The following is a 20,653-nucleotide window of genomic DNA, read 5'->3' as shown; positions in this document are numbered from 1 at the left end:
TATAAGTTCATATATCAAGCTTTTCCAATGTATTTAGTGAATTCCAACTTACTTTCTATAAAAATACTATCATTTCATAATGTTAGTTATGCTCATCACTTCAAAATTAATTGAATAATCAAGTGTTGATTCCGAACTTATCCCATTTTTCTTCTTTTTCCAGTTTTTGATTTTATATCGACGATCCCTTTTTATTTGTTCTTCTTTTGATTCTTTTCATCTTCATTCTTTTCAGACTTTTCATTCTTTTCCAATCTTTTCATCGTATATAACATTTTTATCGATCTCTCTATTTTTAATTAGTTCTTTTCATCTTTTTAAGGTGGATAAAATTCTTCAGACTTAATTCTCAACAATTATCAATGATTCACATACTAACAATCAGAAATTCTAGCACAATTCACAGAAAATAAATTCAACGTGTCTTATAATTTAGATTAACATGATATTCAAACTTCCTCTTAGTCCATTAGATGAGAGAACTTAAGTGATAGTCTACTCAGTCGATTAAACTCCAACAGTTCAAAATTTAATCTCCATTTGATCATCATACTCAAGGCATTCTTAATTACACAAGCTTTTATTTTTCTAAACAGATTTTTAATTTGAAAAATAGAAAAATTTTAAGATTTTTTCTCAAAGACTAAGAAGATACTGATTAGTTCACCTAATCCACACCCCCTAACCTAAAATTTACATTATCCTCAATGTAAAATATATAAGCGTGCAATGCACATGAGACAACGCAAAAAAAAGGAGTAGTGATAGAAAGATAGTACCTGAAGAAGTAGAATTGAAGCTTTTCCAAAGCTCTTAACATGTAAATGCGCTAGTACGAAGACTAAACAAACTAAATAAACAAATTATCTTAATCCTAAATCCTATGAAAGCAATAAACTTAACTACACCTCCATCAAACTAGGAAGTCAATCCTGATTCACAGGATCAATCAGAGACATGGAAAAATCCTCTAAATCAAACTTCTCAACAAATGGCTTTAGACGATATCCGTTTACTTTGAAAATATTGTCATTCGTTAGATTTTTTATCTCGACGTCCCCATGAGGATAAATAGTAGTAACAGTGAAAGGGCCGGTCCAACGAGAGCGAAGTTTACCCGAAAAAAAAGATGTAACCGAGAATTGTACAGAATGGCTTTTTGACCAGTTATGAATGATTTCCGAATGATGTTCCAGCCATGGAATACCTTCATTCTATCCTTGTAAATTCTCGAGTTCTCGTATGCATTGTTCCGAATTTCCTTAAGTTCGTTCAATTGAAGTTTGCGTAGTGAACCAGTGTTGTCCAAGTTAAAGTTCAGATTTTCGATAGCCCAATATGCTCTATGTTCCAACTCCACAGGCAAGTGGCAAGCTTTCCCATAGACTAGTCTAAAGGAGAACATTTCAATGAGGGTTTTAAAAGCTATACGGTAAGCCCATAAAGCATCGGTCAAGCGAATTGACCAATCCTTATGGTTAGGGTTAACCCTTTTTTTTTTCAGAATTTGTTTAATTTTCTTGTTGGAAATCTCAGCTTGCCCGCTTGTCTGCAAGTGGTATGGAGTGTTCACTTTGTGAGAGATGTCATATTTCTTCATTAAGTTCTCGAATGACCTATTACAAAAGTGCAACCCCCATCACTAATGATGGCTCGAGGTGTTCCAAACTGGGAAATGATGTTTTCTTTTAAGAATCGAAGGACCGTTTGATGATCATTGTTCCGGCTTAGGATTGCTTCAACCCGCTTAGTGACATAGTCTACTGCTAACAAAATATAAATATTTCTAAAGGATAGGGGGAATAGCCTCATGAAATCGATGCCGTAGCAATCGAATGCTTCAATGATAAGAATTGGGTTTAGTGTCATCATATTTTGACTGGATAATCCTCCCAATTTCTGACGACACTTACAAGTTTTACAAAACCCATGACTATCTTTGAACATAGTGGGCCAGTAAAAGTCACACTACAAAATTTTGGTCATGGTCTTTTTAGCAAAAAAGTGACTACCACAGGCTTGAGATTGATAAAAGGAGATAATACTCTGATGTTCATTGTCTGAAATGCATCTCTTAAGAATTTGGTCTGTGCAATATTTAAATATATAAGGATCATCCTAAAAAAGTTTATGTACCTCGGCAAAGAATTTTCTCTTATCTTGCGCAGTCCAATATGTTGGAGTGAAACCTGTGGCAAGACAATTCGTAATGTCAGCAAACCAAGGTAATTGGGAGAGTTTAAATAATTGTTCATCAGGGAACATGTCATTTATTAGTGTTGGTTTAAGGGAATCGGGAAGTTCAAGCCTAAAGAGATGGTTAGCCACTACGTTCTCTACTCCCTTTTTGTCTCGTATTTCTATATCGAACTCTTTAAGTAGAAGGATCCATCTTAACAAGCGGGGCTTAGCATCATTCTTAGAAAGAATGTACTTTAGCACCGCATGATTAGTGTAAATAATGATCTTGGATTTGATCAAGTAGGACCTAAATTTGTCCAAAACGAACACTACGACTAAGAGCTCCTTCTCCGTAATAGAGTAGTTTACTTGAGTGGAATTTAAATTTTTACTCATATAGTGATTACATAGGGCTTCTTCTCTTTTCTTCGGCCTAACACCGCCCCAATAGCATAGTCAGACGCATCACACATAATCTTAAAACGGATGCTCCAATCAGGCGGCCGCATGATAGGAGCGGTTGTCAACATAGCCTCGAGCTTAGTGAAAGCTTCCTGGCATTGCTCAGTCCACTCGTATGGTATATCCTTTTGAAGGAGATTACATAAAGGACGAGAGAGATAGCTAAAGTCCTTTATGAATCGTCTATAAAATCCAGCGTGTCATAAGAAGGATCGCACGTCACGTATGCTCTTGGGTGAAGGTAGGTTAGAGATAAGGTTAATTTTAGTCTTGTCTACCTCAATTCCCTTGGACGAAATTATATGTCCAAGCGCTATTCCCTTGGGAACCATAAAATGGCATTTCTCCCAATTCAAAACTAAATTCTTCTCCTCACATCGCTTCAACATATTTTTAAGAATTTCCAGACACTCGCTAAAGGATGGACCAAAGATTTAAAAAAGTCGCCCATGAAAACCTCAAAATATTGCCCCACCATGTCAGAAAATATGCTCACCATGCATCGCTCAAAGGTAGCAGGGGCATTACATAGTCCGAATGGCATCCTTTGGTAAGCAAAGGTGCCAAAGGGACATGTGAATGTTCTCTTTTCTTGATGTTCAAAGGATATCTCTATTTCATTGTAGCTCGAACACCCATCAAGAAAACAGTAGTAAGAGTGACCAACTAGCCTTTCCAAATTTTGATCAATGAAGGGCAAAGGAAAGTGGTCCTTCCTTGTGAAGGTATTCAACTTTCTGTAGTTAATGCACATTCTCCAACCCGTACTAACTCTAGTTGGCACGAGTTCATTGTCAGCATTGGTTACAATGATGATTCCGGACTTCTTAGGAACCACCTGAGTTGGACTCACCCATTGACTATCGGATATAGGGTAAATAATACCCACATCCAATAATTTAAGTACCTCACCTTTGACCACTTCCTTCATATTTGGATTTAGCCGACGTCGTGATTGTCAGAAGGTCTTTGCATTATCCTCAAGATGAATACAGCAGTACAAATCAAAGGATCAATTTCCTTAAGGTCCGTAATCAACCATCTAAGGGCTCCTTTATTCTCGATAAGAGTAGAAATAAGAATATTCTTTTGTTCTTTCTTAAGGTGGGAAGAAATCACTACCGGGTATGTCTTATCTTGACCTAAGTAGACATATTTAAGATCAGCGGGCAAAGGTTTTAGGTCAAGCTTCGGTGCTTTGAGGCTAGACGGTATATGCACTACATTGGTTTGGGGCAAAGTTTCAAATTATGGCCTCCATCGGTTAACTTCAAGTACTGGCGCAGAATCAAGCAAGGCATCCATCTCCCTAATCATGTCATCATCTAAATCTGGGGAGTGAGTCAAGCACGTCTCTAGAGGGTCAGAATATAGAGTCAAAAGTACTCTATCTTCCATGAAAGAATCGATTATGTTAATACAGTGGGTATCATCATCATCCTCTGGCTGTTTGCTCATATTGAAAAAGATGTTGAGATCTAATGTCATATTTTCGAAAGATAAATTCATAATTCTATTCCTACGATTAATGATGGCATTTGATGTAGGAAGGAATGAGCGACCAAGAATGATGGGAATCTGAGTGCTGACATCTATGATGGGTTGAGTATCTAGAAGAATAAAATCGACTGGATAGTAGAATTTATCAACCTGGACCAACACATCTTCAACCATCCCTCTTGGTACACGAACCGATTGATCAGTAAGTTATAATGTGGTCCGAGTGGGTTTTAATTCACCTAGACCCAATTATTTGTAAACCAGTAAAGGATCAGATTTACACTGGCCCCCAAGTCAAGAAGTGCATGTTCAATTCGGTGGTTCCCAATTACATAAGTGATGGTTGGGCTACTGGGATCCTTGTATCTTTGTGGCACATCTTGCTTGATGATGACACTCACTTTTTCTTTCAAAAAAATTTTCTTTTATATGTTTTGCCGTCTTTTAGTAGTGCATAGATCTTTCAGAAATTTGGCATATGAAGGAATTTGTTTAACGACGCCTAGTAGAGGGATATTGACCTTCACTTGCTTAAGCACTGCTAGAATATCCCGAGAGTTAGATAGAGGTTTTGGTGCAATCAACCACTGAGGGAATGTCACAATTAGCTTATACACTTCTTCTAATTCTTCCTCTTGTGGAGTAATGCTAGATCTATCATTCTTATCTTCTTCCGGATCCTCAGACTTTTTTGCTCTCACTGGAATAGATTTGTCAATTGTCTTTCCACTCCTAAGAGTGGTGATAGACTTTGCTTGCTACATTTGATTTGAAGAGCTTGGGTTACTAATTTTACATTGCGATTTTGGATTGGGGAGGGGTTGGGCTGGAAGCATTCCTTTCTCCCCACTCGCTAAGTGTGACTCAATCCTTTGAATGGACGATGCAAACATTCTCACTGTTGTTTTGAAATAATGGAATGCTTGTACCATATTCTGGTTGAATAGCTCTTAGTTTTGCATGAATATATGAACCGTATCCTCTTGAGGTCTCTTTTGATTTAAGAATTGTGTAAGGGCCTCTTGTGGGTTAGCTGTTTGTCCACTCCTCCAAATGAAATTTATATGGTTTCTCCAGCTAGAGTTGTATGTATTCGAGGTGGATCCTCTGAAAGGTCTTTTGTAGTTGTTCACGACATTTAATTGCTCATTTAATATTTCTTGAAAAGCATGAATAGTAGGACAATTTTCAGTCGTATGTATGTTGCAAGCACAAATACCACAAACAACTTCCGCAGACTTATCGGGTTTGATAAGTTCTGCCTTCTTAAGATCCATGGCCTCGACTTTCGAAATTGGACACCCTTGCACTCATATCATCTTCCTTTTTTAAAATATAAATTCCTCCCCTTTCCTTTGATTGAGTAGGCTTAGAAGTGGTGGGCCTTGGGTAGGTGTCCCATGATTGTGTGTTTTCTGCCAATTAACGAAGGTAATCCCACGCATCATTGGCCTCATTGTTCATGAATTCACTGTTACACATCATATCTATGAACTGGTGCATCGGTGAAGTTAATCCGTTATAGAAAAACCTTATTGTTCGCCATATTTTGTAGCCATGATGTGGACAGGAATTCGTGAGATCCTTGAACCTTTCCTAGCATTAAAAGAAGGTCTCTTCGTCTTTCTGGGTGAAGTTCATGATTGCCTTCCTTAAAGTGTTAGTTTTATGAAACAGAAAAAACTTTTTGAGAAATTCTCGGGTCATCTTGTCCCATGTACCGATGGATCTTGGTTTTAAGGAGTACGTCCACATCTTAGCCTTCTCCTTCAGTGAGAAGGGAAACAATTTGAGTCGCATTGTGTCTTCAGACACATTTGGAAAGTGTAATGTGGCTATTATCTCATCAAACTCCTTGATGTGCAAGTAAGGACTTTCAGATTCTCGTCCATGAAACTTAGGAAGGAGTTGTATCACTCCAGGTTTAACATCCACGTTTCCTACATTCAATGGGAATATCTTACAAGAAGGTGTACTCACCCTCGCTGGTTGTAAATAGTCTCGTAGGGTATGAGGCGGGGGTGCATGATGCATTTCGTTCTCATCCTGGGCCTCCTCAACTGAGTGTTGAGGTTGATGTGCAACCATAACTTCTACTGACTCATAAGATCTTAAGTAGTGTCTAATCCGGTGATGGATAGGCAACCCTTCAACTAATCCTCATTCACTCAAGAGATGGAGAGTGTTATCACGAACCCACTTGGGCATGAAACACTTGCAGCCCTAAAATTCTACACAACTAAAACCTAAGAAAAAGAAAACTAAAGAAAATAAGAAATCTATAAAGCAAAGAGAGAGGGTTGGAAAGAAGTTACCCGATTAGAGTCGCTATGTTAAGATTTTATAAAAAAGAAAACAAAGTTAGTTTCTAAAAATAAATTTCTGAAAATCCTAACCTAGGAACAAAAACCTAACCCTAATCCTAAACTAATTCTAATACTAATTAATCTAAAAAAATGTAGCCGTAACCCCGTCAATGACGCCAAAAACTTGCTCACAACCCCAAGTGTAGGGTCGCGATGTAGTAATAACTCGGTGAGACCGAGGTCAAATCCATAGGGACTAAACTTGTATGTATTCTGAAAATAACTAAAACTAGAACTAGAAAAGGATCTAAATTGAAATCTGGAATAGTTGAGAGTAATTATGAATAAAGTATCAATAATGAAAAGGGAATTAGAGCGCCAAGGATCCACTTGTAGCTATGAAGATGCTACCTCACTTAATTCAAGAAACACTATTGGAATTGGAGTCCTATTCTATCCAATTGGAAAATCAAATCTCTGAACTTTTCATTGATCTAGTCCACACATGAAGGAGTATTGTGATGATTAGAAGGGAATTCATGCATCCACCATGCCCAGGAGATAATGGTGAATCACGAGTTTTACCAATCTCAAAATTTCAAAATAGGAAAGAAGATATTCAAAGCTATCACAATATCTATTGTAATTTGAGTCACAATAAATCATAGAAAACTGAAAATATTCCTTAAAATCAAACTAGAAATTAATGAGGTTCAACATAAATAAGAATTAAAGCAAGATAATCATCCCAACACGCTACATGCTTCACCTCTTAGTCCTACCTAACAGGTTTAGTTAACCATAGACATGATTGAAACTAAAACCCTTGAAGAAAACATGAAAAATAAATAAGGAAAGAAGAAAAACTCTTGGAAGGTTACTCCACCCTTTGGCTCTGTTCCTTGAAATCTAATTCATGTTTAGATTTCCTTAAACAACCCATATTTATAGCGTTAGTCCAACCATCTTTGAAAACCATCTCAAATTTACGCATTCTGCGTAATGCCTTCGATGTCATCGAACAACCTTCAATGTCATCAAATGTAAGTCAAATTTGGAAGTCACGCCTTTTCGCATTGCGCAATGCCTTTCGCTCTACGTAAATTTTCTCGTCATCGAACATACCTTTGATGTCATCGAACGGTCCTTCGATGTCATCGAAGGGTGTTCGATCAATCGAGAATATGTTCAGAAGTTCCAGCGAGTTGCTCTAGAAATCTGTAAAAATCTCAATGTCATCGAACTACCTTCGATGTCATCGATTGTTGAGTGTCAAATATTACATATTTTCCCCTATTTATATCTTGGTTTTATGAATATGATAATGCTTAATGGGTATATTTTATGCATGTTTGTATTTTAAGGTGAATCTGAGAGCTTGGATTGAAAAGAATGTTAAAAGCATGAATTTGATGCTCTAGAATCACGAAGGCAAGGGATAGATCTTAGGAGGTAAAGATTGAAGATTTCAAGAACTTAAGATTCAAGGAAACTAAGTGGAGAAGGAAGGAAGTTAAAAGTACAAAGTGCAGAAATTCACAGAATCTGAACTCACTATGTCATCAACCGGTGGTCGATGACATCAAACACAGGTTGATGACATTGAAGAATTACATGAAAATTGAGTTTGTTTGCTGGACAAATTAGATACAATTCTCGATGACATCAAAGGCAGTTTGATGACATTGAGCTTTTTGTTGATTTTTGGAGCAACTTGCTAGAGCACTCTGAACACATTCTTGATTGATCGAACACCCTTTGATGACATAGAAAGACTGTTTGATAACATCGAAGGAAGGTTCGATGACATGAAAAGTTACGTAGTACGAAAGGCATTACGCAGTGCGAAAACGCGTGACTTCCAGACCCGACTTACGTTCGATGACATCGAAGGCGTTACGCAGAGTGCGTAAATTTGAGGTGGTTTTCAAAGACGGTCGGACTAAGGCTATAAATATGGGTTGTTTAAGGAGTTCTAAACATGAATTAGGTTTCAAAGAGCAGAGCCAAAGGGTGGAGCAGCCTCCCAAGGTTTTTCTTCTTTCCTTATTTATTTTTAATGTTTTCTTTAAGGGTTTTAGTTTCAATCATATCTATGGTTAACGAAACTTCTTAGCTAGGGCTAAGAGGTAAAGCTTGTAGTGTGTTAGGATTTTATCTTGCTTTGATTCTTGTTTATGTTGAACCTCATTGATTTTTTGTTTGAATTTAATGAATATTTTCATTGTGACTCAAATTACAATAGATGTTGCGATAGCTTTGAATATATTCTTTTCCTGTTTCGAGATTGTGAGATTAGTAAAACTCATGATTCACTATCATCTCTTGGGCATGGTAGATGCATGAATTCCCTTCCAATCATCACAATATTCTTTCACGTGTGAACTAGGTCAATGAAAAGTTCAGAGATTTGATTTTCCAATTAGATAGGATAGGACTCCAATTCCAATAATGTTTCTTAAATCAAGTATGGTAGCATCTACAAGTGGATCCTTGGCACTTTAGTTTCCTTTTGATTATTGATATTTCATTCACAATTACTCTCTTTTATTTGCAGATTTAGGTTTAAATCTTATTCAAGTTCTAGTTCTAGTTACTTTTAAAATATGTAGAAGTTTAGTCCCTGTGGATTCGACCTCAATCTCACCAAGTTATTACTACATCGCGACCCTGCAATTAGGGTTGTAAACAAGTTTTTGACACCGTTGTTGAGGACGACGACTACATTTTTATGAGATTAATTAGTATTAGAATTAGGTTAAGAATATGATTTATTTTTCTGTTATGCTTTTAGGTTAGGATTTTTCTGAAATTGTTTTTAGAGACTAACATTGTTTTTTTTTTTTTTTTGTAGAACCCTAACATAACAATCCTAATTGGGTAACTTCTCTCCAACCTCTCTTATCTTTTCTAGATTTCCCATTTGCTTTATTTTTTTTAGTTTTTTTTCTTAGGTTTAGTGTTAGGAATTTTAGGGCTGCAAGTGTTTCATGCCCAAGTGGGTTTGTGACAACACTCTCTGTCTCTTGAGTGAAGGAGGATTAGTTGAAGGGTTGCCTATTCATCACCAGATTAGACACCACTTAAGATCCTCTAAGTCAATATAAATGATGGCCACCCATTAACCTCAACACCCAGTTGAGGAGGCCCAGGATGAGAAAGAGGTGTATCATGCACCCCCGCCTCATACTCTACGAGATTATTCATAACCGGTGGGGATGAGTACACCTTCCTACATGATGTTCCCATTGAATGTAGGAACTGTGGATATTAAACCGGGTTGATTCAACTTCTTCCTAAGTTTCATGGACTAGAATCTGAAAATCAATACTTGCATATAAAAGAGTTTGATGAGATAATATCTACACTAGGCTTTCCAAACGTGTCCGAGGACACAGTTAGACTAAAATTGTTCCCTTTCTCCTTGAAACAAAAGGCTAAGTCATAGTTACATTCCTTAAGACCATGGTCCATTGGCACATGGGCTGAGATGACAAGGGAGTTCCTTAAAAAGTTCTTCCCGTATCATTAAACGAATACCTTAAGGAAAGCAATCATGTATTTTGTACAAAAAGAATATGAGATCTTCTTCTAATGTTGGGAGCGGTATAAGGATCTCATAAATTCATGTCCACAACATGGCTACGAAACATAATAGATAATAAGCTTTTTCTATGAAGGATTGACCTCACCCATGTGCCAATTTGTGGAGATGATGTGTAATGGGGAATTCATGAACAAGGAAGCCAATGATACATGGAATTGTTTTGATAAACTTGTTGAAAACGCGCAATCATGGGATACCTCCTCAAGAACCACCACTTGTAAGCATACTCAATCAAGGAAAAGGGGAGGAATTTATGTTTTAAAAGAGGAAGATGATATAAATGCAAGCCAATAGATATGTTAAGTTGATTCTTAGTTGCAGTATCCTTCTAATTATGTGTCGCTCCTACTTGAAATCCTCTTTTTTATTTATCTCATTCCTACTCTCACTTCCTGGCTATTCATACTTGCTTACATTTTGAAAGAGGTGCTTCTCTGCTCTCTCACCTGAATTTTTGTGCTTCTTTGCTTCATGCATCATACAATTATAAGTTGACCCATATCATTTATATGATTGAGGTCAGTTCCCAATGATCTATACCATTAATATTATAGGGCCCTATTTAGTTTTACAAACTATTGAGATGATTGGTCTGTTTTTAGCAATCTGAGCCATTCATATGGTTTCTTGAAACCACAGTGCAAACCTTAATATAATAGGCATGTGCTTAACAAATCGATCAGCGAATGTCACATGAACCAAAAGTTATTAGTAATTTGAGTTTTTCTAATGATTGGGCTCTTTTTTAGTGCACAAACCTTTGATGTGCTTGAACCATTTCAAGTGATCTCAACTATTCATATGCTTGGTCTTATTTTATGTGATCCATACCCTTCATATGATTAGAGTTGTTTCGGTGATGTAAACCCTTCATTAGTTGAGGCCTTTTTGAGTGATCCAAACTAGTTGATATACTTTTGCCTCTTTTCACCAATCTAGTTTAATAGTTAGGCCTCTATTCATTATATAACACTTAATATAATTGAGGTTGTTTTTAGTGATCTAAACCCTTCATTTGATTGGATCTAGATTAGTTTGATATATATTAAGGCCTATGTTTATCTATCTTATCACTTAATGCTATGTACTCCTTGTTAGATTGCATGAGCGTAGAAAAATTATAGGAGAGGAGGTATCTCTTCTCAGAATTGTGCTCATTTTCAACAATCCAAATTGGTTATGTTATTAACCAATATTTAGTGATCCAAACTGTTAATAAGGTAGAGTTTGTTTCCAATAATACGAACCATTCCTATGATTTTGCATGTTTCCAGTAATATGAACCATCATCATCATCTAATACTTATCCCAACTAATTGGGGTCGGCTAGATGAATCCTTTTTCACCATTCCACCTCCAAGTGCCATTTCAATTAATCCAATCCATTCATGTGGCTAGCTGGTATTAACTTACCCAAATCTTTAATTGGGGTTGTTTTTGTGATCCAAACCCTTCATATGATTGGAGCCATTTTTATTAAGTTGAACAAATTGAGATACTAAGATACATGTTCAACAATCAAATATGTTGATGTTTTGTAGCGGTAATTGTATGCAAAATGCACAAAAAATCACTGGGTTGGAGGAATCTAGATGTTGAATACTGGATGTCATACAGTTGATATGTTTAAGTACATATTCAATGGTCCAATTAGTTAGAGGTGATTTGGCCCTTGGGGGATGTACAATGGTGAGTTTTTTTCTTTTTCTTTTTAGAGACATCGATACAAGAGTCGGCTACAATGGGTCTATTTTTTGTGATCCAAAATTGTGTCATGCAAACCATTTTAGTGGATATGAACCGTTCATATGAGTTAGTTGTTTCGGTGATCCTAATACTTCCTATGATTTGAGCTGTTTTTAGTGATCCCAACTCATCTTATGACTAAGGTTTGTTTTTGGTGACCAAGCTAATCGATTTATTAAGTTGATCCATGTCGTTCATATGATTGAGGTTGGTTCTCAATGATCTAAACTATTAACATTTCAAAGCCCTATCAATTTCATAAACCATTTGAATGATTGCACCTTTTTTCTATTATTGAAACCATTGATAAGATTGCTTCCTTACCATGATCCAAACTATCAATATAATGAGGCATGTGCTTAGCAAATCAATTAGTGCATTGCATGCTACAAAAGTCATTAGTGATTCAAGTAGTTCTAATGGTTGGGCTTGTTTTCAGTGATGTGCCCGAGACATTTTAAGTGATCCTAGCCATTCATATGCGTTGTTTGTTTTGAATGACCCCTACCCTTTGGGTTGGAGGAATATAGCATTTCAATTTGTATGCTAAACCATTTATATGTTCATTAATCTAGTTAGTTGAGTTGATTTGGCCCTTGGGAGGTACAATGGTAACTTTTCTCTTTTTAGAGACTTTGGTATAAGAGTTGGCTATAGTGGTTCTATTTTTTATTGTCTAAAACATAAAGTATCATGAGGACCATTTCTAGTGATCCAATCCATTTTTATAATTTGGTCCAATTTTAAATTGTCAATTTGTGGGCTCATTTTATTAAATTCAAACAATTCATATGTTTGACATGTATTTAGTAAGCTAAATTCTTCATATGGTTGGGTTTCTTTTTACAATGATCTAAACTCTTCGTATGATTTGCCCCATTTCCAGTGATCCAAACCTTTGACATGCTTAGGCCATTTCTATGGATCAAAATGTAACGCCCTGAAAATTGGGGGTCGAGCAGGTGCCCAACTCCCGAGTTCCAACGCATCACTTATGCAACATACATAATGATGATTTGATGTTATCCATGTTACTGCATAAAACATGAATGAGATTAAGCTAAATCAACATATCATACTCCAGGGACAGTTAAATTTACGCAAGCGGAAGACTGTAATCAGAATATAAAATATATAAATCATTGTAGGTCCCCAACGTATGAATGCATTGCCAGGTCAAATAGTTACAAGTATTGATTCAAAATACAAAATGTCAAAAGAGTGGTAGTCCTCTACAAGCATGAACCCTAAAGCCCCGTCGATTCAGAACGGTCTACGAGAACCCGCCTGAATACTACATATATGAGAATGCCTCCTCATCATCCTCAAAGTCCGGCTCCACCTCGCAGGCTACGCCCTCATCTGACAACAGGGTCTGGTTGGTGTGTACAACACTGTCCCGTAACGTGGGAGTGAGTGATCAACTCAGTAGAACAATTAAGCAAAGGTTAACATATTATCAAACCAATTAAGCAATAATGATAAAGCAACACAATCAGGCATCCTTAAATACTCTGATTAATACAAGAATGATATGAATTAATGATGCATGCCCTCGCCTGCGCTCCCACAGTGACTTCATCTCACGATCGCACATGAAACACTTCCTCAGTACTTGACCTGCTACGCCAAATGCACACGTAATGCTGTGCATGAACATGATTACCAAGTTCTTATTAGTCCTTTTCATATAGCAAGATTGGGAAGCTAAGGTACCTCCCTTATATCAATTCCCAAACAATGATCCATTCTAGGGTCGTCAGTCCTAGCAATTCTCATACGATGTTGCGGTTCTAGGTCATTGTAAAGGGCTTGTCACCTTATCAGTGCAGGCCTAGTATGTACTCTTGTTGCTACGTAAGGGCTCGTCGCCACTACGCGGTCTTAGAGTACGCTCGAGGTCACTACAAAGGGCTCCTCACCTTATCAATGTAGGCCGACAGCTTGAATACAGTGTCCCATACCACCGTATTCAGCTCACGAGTCTGGGTTGCTCACTTATCACTACGGGGAGGCTCGTCACCCCAGCGTAGGCCGACAGTTCGACCACGGTGTCCCATACCACCATGCCCGGCTCATGAGTCTTAGCGGATCGAGGTACCAAGGTTAAAAGGGTTTTTGCTGGTGCGTTTGGTACCTTAGATTCAAGCAGTAGCATCCGTACATGGTGAACATACATCGGGTCAATCGGGTTACTTGATGAGCTTGACTAGTACGAGCACACGTAGACTTAATCGACATGGAGTGCATAAGCATTCCGCATGGCCTAGCCACTGTCGTCAAGTGACGTACGACTCGGATTTATCGAACGCATCTGTCATGGCTAAAACAGTTCAGCCACCGGTCGTAAATCATTACCGATTGCCTGGACTACTACGTAGCCCCAAACACACTCTAGATCATAGCATTCAAATATAATAGCCAAGACAGTATGTAACAACACAATTAAATATAGATCCCATATCAGCATCTCAACGAACACATAGAATACATGTTAACATACATGAGCATCTAATTCACAAATCACACAGTAGTAAAACAGACTACATGAAGGAAACTGTAACCCTAGATAAGGGGATTGAGAATCCTATCTCAACACCCTCATTAAGTACCTTACATTAAGCATTTTCTCACTCAGGCACTTTATCAAACACTTAGACTACACATATTACATACATGTAATAAATTAGTTTAAACGCACATCGTAGCAAATCCTTCCACATAGGAGTTGCCACACGTACATTCATCATATATCCTCACACACAAATCATGGCAAGCTCAAATCATGAATCCATATTCATTCAGTCATTTCAACAAACACTTAGAATGCATTAAAATCAACATAGTTTACATCTATGTGTAATATACAGGAAACACCGTGTCCGAGCATATGAGATAGTAATCAAGTCAGTCATAAATCGTTACTGACATTGAAAGCCTTGAAAACTATAACATAAACATTTATAGTCCGCACCTTATGCCGGTAAACGCGTATCGAACTCAGTTTGTATACCGAGTCTATGTCTACGGTACCACAACAACCTATATCAGGGAATAGGTCAGCTATTTCATCTATTACAATAGTTGAAAACCCTAAAACAGGTTAGGGTTAGGATTCCTTACCCAAGTATGGAATCGAAATCGCCTATATAGCGATATAGATAGGATGGCTAAGTGCGTGGAGCAACGGGATCAAATCCCAAGATGAATCTCCAACTCTCTCTCTCTCTCTCTTTCTCTCTCTTTCCTTTCCTTTTCCTCTCCTCTCTTTCTTAGGGTTTAAAATTCGTATGGAATGTAGGAGAGAGGGTTTGAGGCCCTTATATAGGCCCAAGGCTAATGGAAATGGCCCCAGGGCCAAAGTATACTTAGGTTATATCCAAAGGGCGCCTGTTTCAGCCCAACGGAGCACTTCTGGTGGCCGCTTTTCCACGTGCGGTCGGACTTAAGCTCCCCGACCATGGATCTAGGTTAGGCTAAGTTTTCGCTCCGATCGGGTTTACAGATCGACCGTGGCGGACCAGTTTCAGTTCAACGGTCACCGTCACTCAATCAAGGCCACAAGTACATTGCCATGTATGGGAAACTTCTCCTGATCCGAGGGTGTATTTGGGTAAGATTCTGATGGTTTGAATCCTTATATTTGGCCCGCAAGCGACACGACTTAGTTTACTTAAATTCAAATTTTATTTCTAAAGACATTCACGTTTCTCACACACTTTGTTCTGGGCTCAAGTTATGCATTTCTAGACACAATTAAGACTTGATTTCCGAGGGGGTTGTCAAGTCCAGTAATGCGGTCATAGCTGTATAGTTTTGCGGCTATTGGACTTTTGACGTGCGGTCCAGGTCCGATATGGAGTTTCAAAGCGCTCCCAAGAACAACAGCGTTTAGGGATGGATTCTAGGTTTCAAGGTAATGTAGCATCAATGATTCTGCACGTTTCGGGTCTTGCAGATCATATTTAAAGTGATTAGTGCTAATTTCATAGATAAACTAGTTTAGCACTAGTTAATTCCCGCCTAATTTCTAAAGGATTTGGTCCTGTGAGATTTTTGCCTGAGGTGGTACTCGGGTCTTTGTATGGATTTTTCCGAGACGTTACACAAAACCTTTGACGTGCTTAGGCCATTTCAGCGGATCTAAACTTCTTATATGATTTCGACCCATTTGGCGATCCAAATTCATCATATGCTGCTTTTAGTAATCTAAACTTATTGTATGATTGAAGCTGCTTTCCATGACCCATTGCAATGGAAATGTTAAGTTGATCCATCTTATTCATAATATTTGAGGTTGGTTCTTAATGATCCACACCGTTAATTTTGTAGGACCCTCTTTAGTTCTATACACAATTTAAATGATCGTGTTTCTTTTTACAATGATCCAAATTCATATGATTTGGCCCATTTCTAGTGATCCAAACCTGTGACATGCTTGGGCCACTTCAATTGATCAAAAATTTTGACATCCCTAGGCCATTAAGTTGATCCAAACTGTTCATATGATTTGGCTCATTCGGTGATCCAAACGCATCATATGATTGAAGCTGCTTTTCATGATCCAAACTCATCATATGACCGAAGCTGCTTTTGTTGATCCAAACTCGTCATATGATTGAAGCTTCTTTTCATGATCCATAGTAATGGATAAGTTGATCCATGCTGTAAATTTTGTAGGATCCTCTTCAGTTTTACAAAAGATCTAAACTATTCATATGATTTGGCCCATTTCTAGCGATCCAAAGACATGCTTGGGCCATTTCAATGGATAACCTTTGATGTGCTTGAGCCATTTTAGTGGATCCAAGCTATTCATATGATTTGATTCATTCGATGATCCAAATACATCATATGATTCGTGCCTCTTTTAGTGATCCGAACCCATTATATGATTGAAATCACCTTCCATGACCCATGTTAATATGTCTAGTTGATCCATCTTATTCATATTATTGAGGTCGGTTCCTAGTGATCCAAACCATTAATTTTGTAGGACCCTCTTTAGTTATACAAACAATTCAAATGTTATGGTTTCATTTTATAGTGACCCAAACTATTCATATAATTTGGCCCATTTCTAGTGAACCAAACCTTTGACATGTTTGCACCATTTCAATGGATTGAAACCTTTGACGTGCTTGGGTCATTTCAATGGATTCGAACTGTTCATATGATTTGGGTCATTTAAAGATCCGAATACCTCATATGAGTTGTGCTACTTTTAGTGATCTAAGCTAATCATATGATTGAAGTTGCTTTCGATGACCCATGTCAATGGATATGTTAAGTTGATCCATCTTATTCCTATTATTGAGGTTGGTTCTCAATGATCCATACTGTTAATTTTATAGGACCCTCTTCACTTTACAAACAATTCAAAGGATTGGGCCTGTTTTCACTTACCTAAACCATTCATACGAATGCTTCTCTAATATTGTTGAGTTTGTTTATAGTGATCCAAACTTTTCACATGATTTGGCTTGTTGTGGAGATCCAAACCTTTGACATGCTTGGGCAATTTCAGTGGATCTAGACAGTTCATATGATTAGGCTTATTCAGTGATTGAAATGCTTCATATGATTGCAGTTGCTTTCAATAATCCAAACTAGTTGCATGATAAGGCCATTTTTAGTGACCCAAGCCTATTGATATGCTAAGTTGATCCATATCATTCATATGATTGAGGCCTATTTTTAGTGATCGATTTAATTATTATTGTATGGTCACTATGAAGTGTCACATGCCCGTTCAAATGATTGGGCTTGTTTGTAGTGATCCAAACAATGCATATGATTGCTTCGTTACCATGATCCAAACCATTGATTTAATAAGGCATATGCTCAGAAAACCAATTAGTGAATGTCACATGCACAATTCATTAGTGATTTATGTTGTTCTAATGATTGGGCTTGTTTTCAGTGACACTAACCATGTGTTTGGGTCATTTCAAGTGATCTAAACCATTCATATGCTTGGGCTCTTTTAAGTGTCTAATGAATGGGCTTATTTTCAGTGATACTAACCTTTGATGTGTTTGGGTCACATTTCAAGTGATCTAATCCGTTCATATGCTTAGGCATGTTTTAAGTTTTCCGAACATCATATGATTGGGGCTGTTTTTTAGTGATGTAAACCCTTCATCTAATTAAGGCCATTTAAGCAATCCAAACAAATCAATATACTTATGTCTCCTTTCACCAATTCGTTATGCTTGTGCTTAATGCTAAGACCTTTGTTCCCCAATCAAACACTTAATATGAGAGGGACTATTTTCAGTGATCGGTGTGAGACCCGTAACCTCACGAGACCTTCTGTACGCTTCTACTTTGACAACGACATGTTCCTGGCAGACTAGATCGACGAGTTTTGATCGCGACTCTATTTTAGTATCGCAATACCTCGAGAGTTGTACCCTAGTGACTGCCTGGGCGCTACGATTCCAACACTGCGTGGCACGCCCCATTGCAACTCGTAAATTAGAAGTTGCATTTGGGCACAATCCGAGGTGGGCCGCGCAACACACGCGGGCCCCAGTTGCACAAAACCCAAGGTTGTCCAATTAAGCAACCTATCAATCCATCACTCTCTCTCCTTCCCTAAAGTCAAAGGCTGTCCCCTACCCTACTAAACCCATCATTTCTTCTAACTTTTCTTCCCATTTCTACCTTTACCCTACCAAAGCCATCATTTCTCCCAACTTTTCTTCCCATTTCTACCCCTACTCTTCCATTCCATTTCCCTCTCTACCCAAAAATCCCCAACAATAAAAACCCCTCACCTACGTATGAATTTCTTCCATTTTTTTCAAGCATTTTAGGAAGGGGGGGGGGGGGGGGGTAGAGAGAGAGAGAGAGAGAGAGAGAGAGAGAGAGAGAGAGATTACTTCCTTGTGTACCAATCATCACCATCCATCCTTGCTTAGGAGCTTGGTGGATCGTTTGATCGCCGATTCAAGCCGATTCATCTGTTCATCCTTCATTGTGAGTGCATTAACCCTCCATTTCTGTGTGATTTTTTCATTTTGGTGGGCCCATAAGAGTGGGACCCACCTTGATCATGTATAGATTATATGGTGGACCCCATAGTGGTGGGGGGCCACCCTGATGGCCGGATCTCCTTCCCTTGCTTCTTCTTTCCATCCACTTTCCTTTTCATTTCCTTTAATGGTGTTGTGGGGCCCACAAGTGGGCCACGTTGTTTAAGAGCATGCTCTGCATGCTATCACAGTGTGGACTACCTTGTGTGGCCCACCATGATATTTATTTTCCATCTAACCTACTTATCAGATCACACATGCTTGGATGGTGGAAAATGCTAAGATTGAGTTGATACAAGGCTTCTTGGGGCTGCCTTGAGTTGGTCAATTTGATGGACAGTTCAGATCTCTCACATGGGCTTCACCCACATGTCCATTTCAAGAAAATATATATACAGTAAAGAAGTCTATACACTGGACGCTCCACCGTAAAGACCAGCGTCCAAACGCCATCAATACATAGAGGAAGAATGGGCCTCCACTCATGGAACTCACCACGATGCACATGTTTCATCCACTCCGTCCATCAGATTCTCCATTCCATTTTGGCCATTGAGCCCAAATCTTAAGAATATCTGTATCTTAGGTGGTCCACACCATAGCGAACCAATGGACTGAAAAGCCCAGCGTCATTGACTCCCTCTACCTGAGTTGGGATAGTGGGTTTCTACTCATAAGACACACTGTGATGTATTTCTTAGATCCACACCATCCATATTTCTCTCGGCACATGTTAACCGTGTAGCCCAAAAATCAGGACGATCCAACCATCAGGTGGACCACACCAGAGGCGACGGTGGGGTTGGGAGCAACCTCACGTCAATCGTGCGGACATGGGTGGGGGTGTCCCGACCGTGGACCCCATCATGATGTATATGTTTAATCCACGCCGTTCACCATCTTCTACATATGATTTTAGGCTATGGGCCGAAAAATGAGCCATATCCGAGTCTCGAGTGGAACTCACAGAGGAGAACACTTTCTGTGTGTTAAAACCTTCCAAGGCCCACCATTGGATCCCTGTTCATCTTAATGATCCCAAATTAGGGCCATTAGCCTCCATTCCATCTTTCATACGCGGTGGATGGGTTAGATTATCCACTTGGGGTCCACATTGATTTGTGTCCAAACAAAAATGCATATATATATATATATTGTTGTTAGAGTGGACCCACTCATGGGACCCCATGATGTATGTAATTTATCCACTCCGTTCATCCATCTTGATAGATCATAAAATTTCGGGGCTGAACCGAATCTCAGGCGGACCGCACAAAAGGAAACAATGTCTGGCTATTGAAACCTTCTAAGGGCCACTACGGGCTCCCTTTTCGTCCAAGACAGTCCTAGTCAGAGCCTATTGGACTCCTTTTCAGCTAGCCCATCTGGTGGACGGATCGGATCGTCCTAATGGGGCCCACATCAATGGTAGAATTTAAAAATACATTATATATAAAATAAAATAAAATCCAAGCACTAGTGTTGTCGCAGCATCTAGAGGGTGGGCGGACGCCCACCGGGGCGTGGAGTGAGGGCCCACTCGTGGGACCCACCATACTGCATGTATTTGATCCCTACCGCGCATCTGTTTTACCAAATCATTTTAAGCTGGGACCCCAAAAATCTGGCCAATCCATATCTTAGGTGGGCCATGCCGCAGGAAACAATAAGGACAATGATGTCTATTGTTGAAACCTATCGTAGGCTTCTCTGATGTTTATTTCCCAGCCCACCGGAGGCTGTGGGGCCCATTTTAAGGTCCCACTTGGAGGAATGTGTTGTCTACCCTACCATCCATCTTGGCAGGGGTG

The 20,653-nt window shown here is 38.6% G+C and overlaps 2 non-coding genes across 2 annotated transcripts; one reads left to right on the top strand and one right to left on the bottom strand.

The window, feature by feature from the left end:
* The first annotated feature begins 5,695 nt into the window (after positions 1–5,695).
* Positions 5,696–5,804, top strand: LOC131217971 (small nucleolar RNA R71). The gene has a single exon (XR_009157550.1). It is a non-coding gene; the product is annotated as a small nucleolar RNA R71 (small nucleolar RNA).
* A 4,182-nt stretch (positions 5,805–9,986) lies between these two features.
* LOC131217855 (small nucleolar RNA R71) lies at positions 9,987–10,094 on the bottom strand. Its single transcript, XR_009157442.1, has one exon. It is a non-coding gene; the product is annotated as a small nucleolar RNA R71 (small nucleolar RNA).
* Positions 10,095–20,653: the final 10,559 nt, after the last annotated feature.

Source organism: Magnolia sinica, chromosome 10, assembly GCF_029962835.1.
Source record: "Magnolia sinica isolate HGM2019 chromosome 10, MsV1, whole genome shotgun sequence".
In the NCBI taxonomy this organism is placed as follows: Eukaryota; Viridiplantae; Streptophyta; class Magnoliopsida; order Magnoliales; family Magnoliaceae; genus Magnolia; species Magnolia sinica.
Note: the sequence above shows the minus strand (reverse complement) of the source record. Positions and strands in the feature narration are given on the sequence as shown.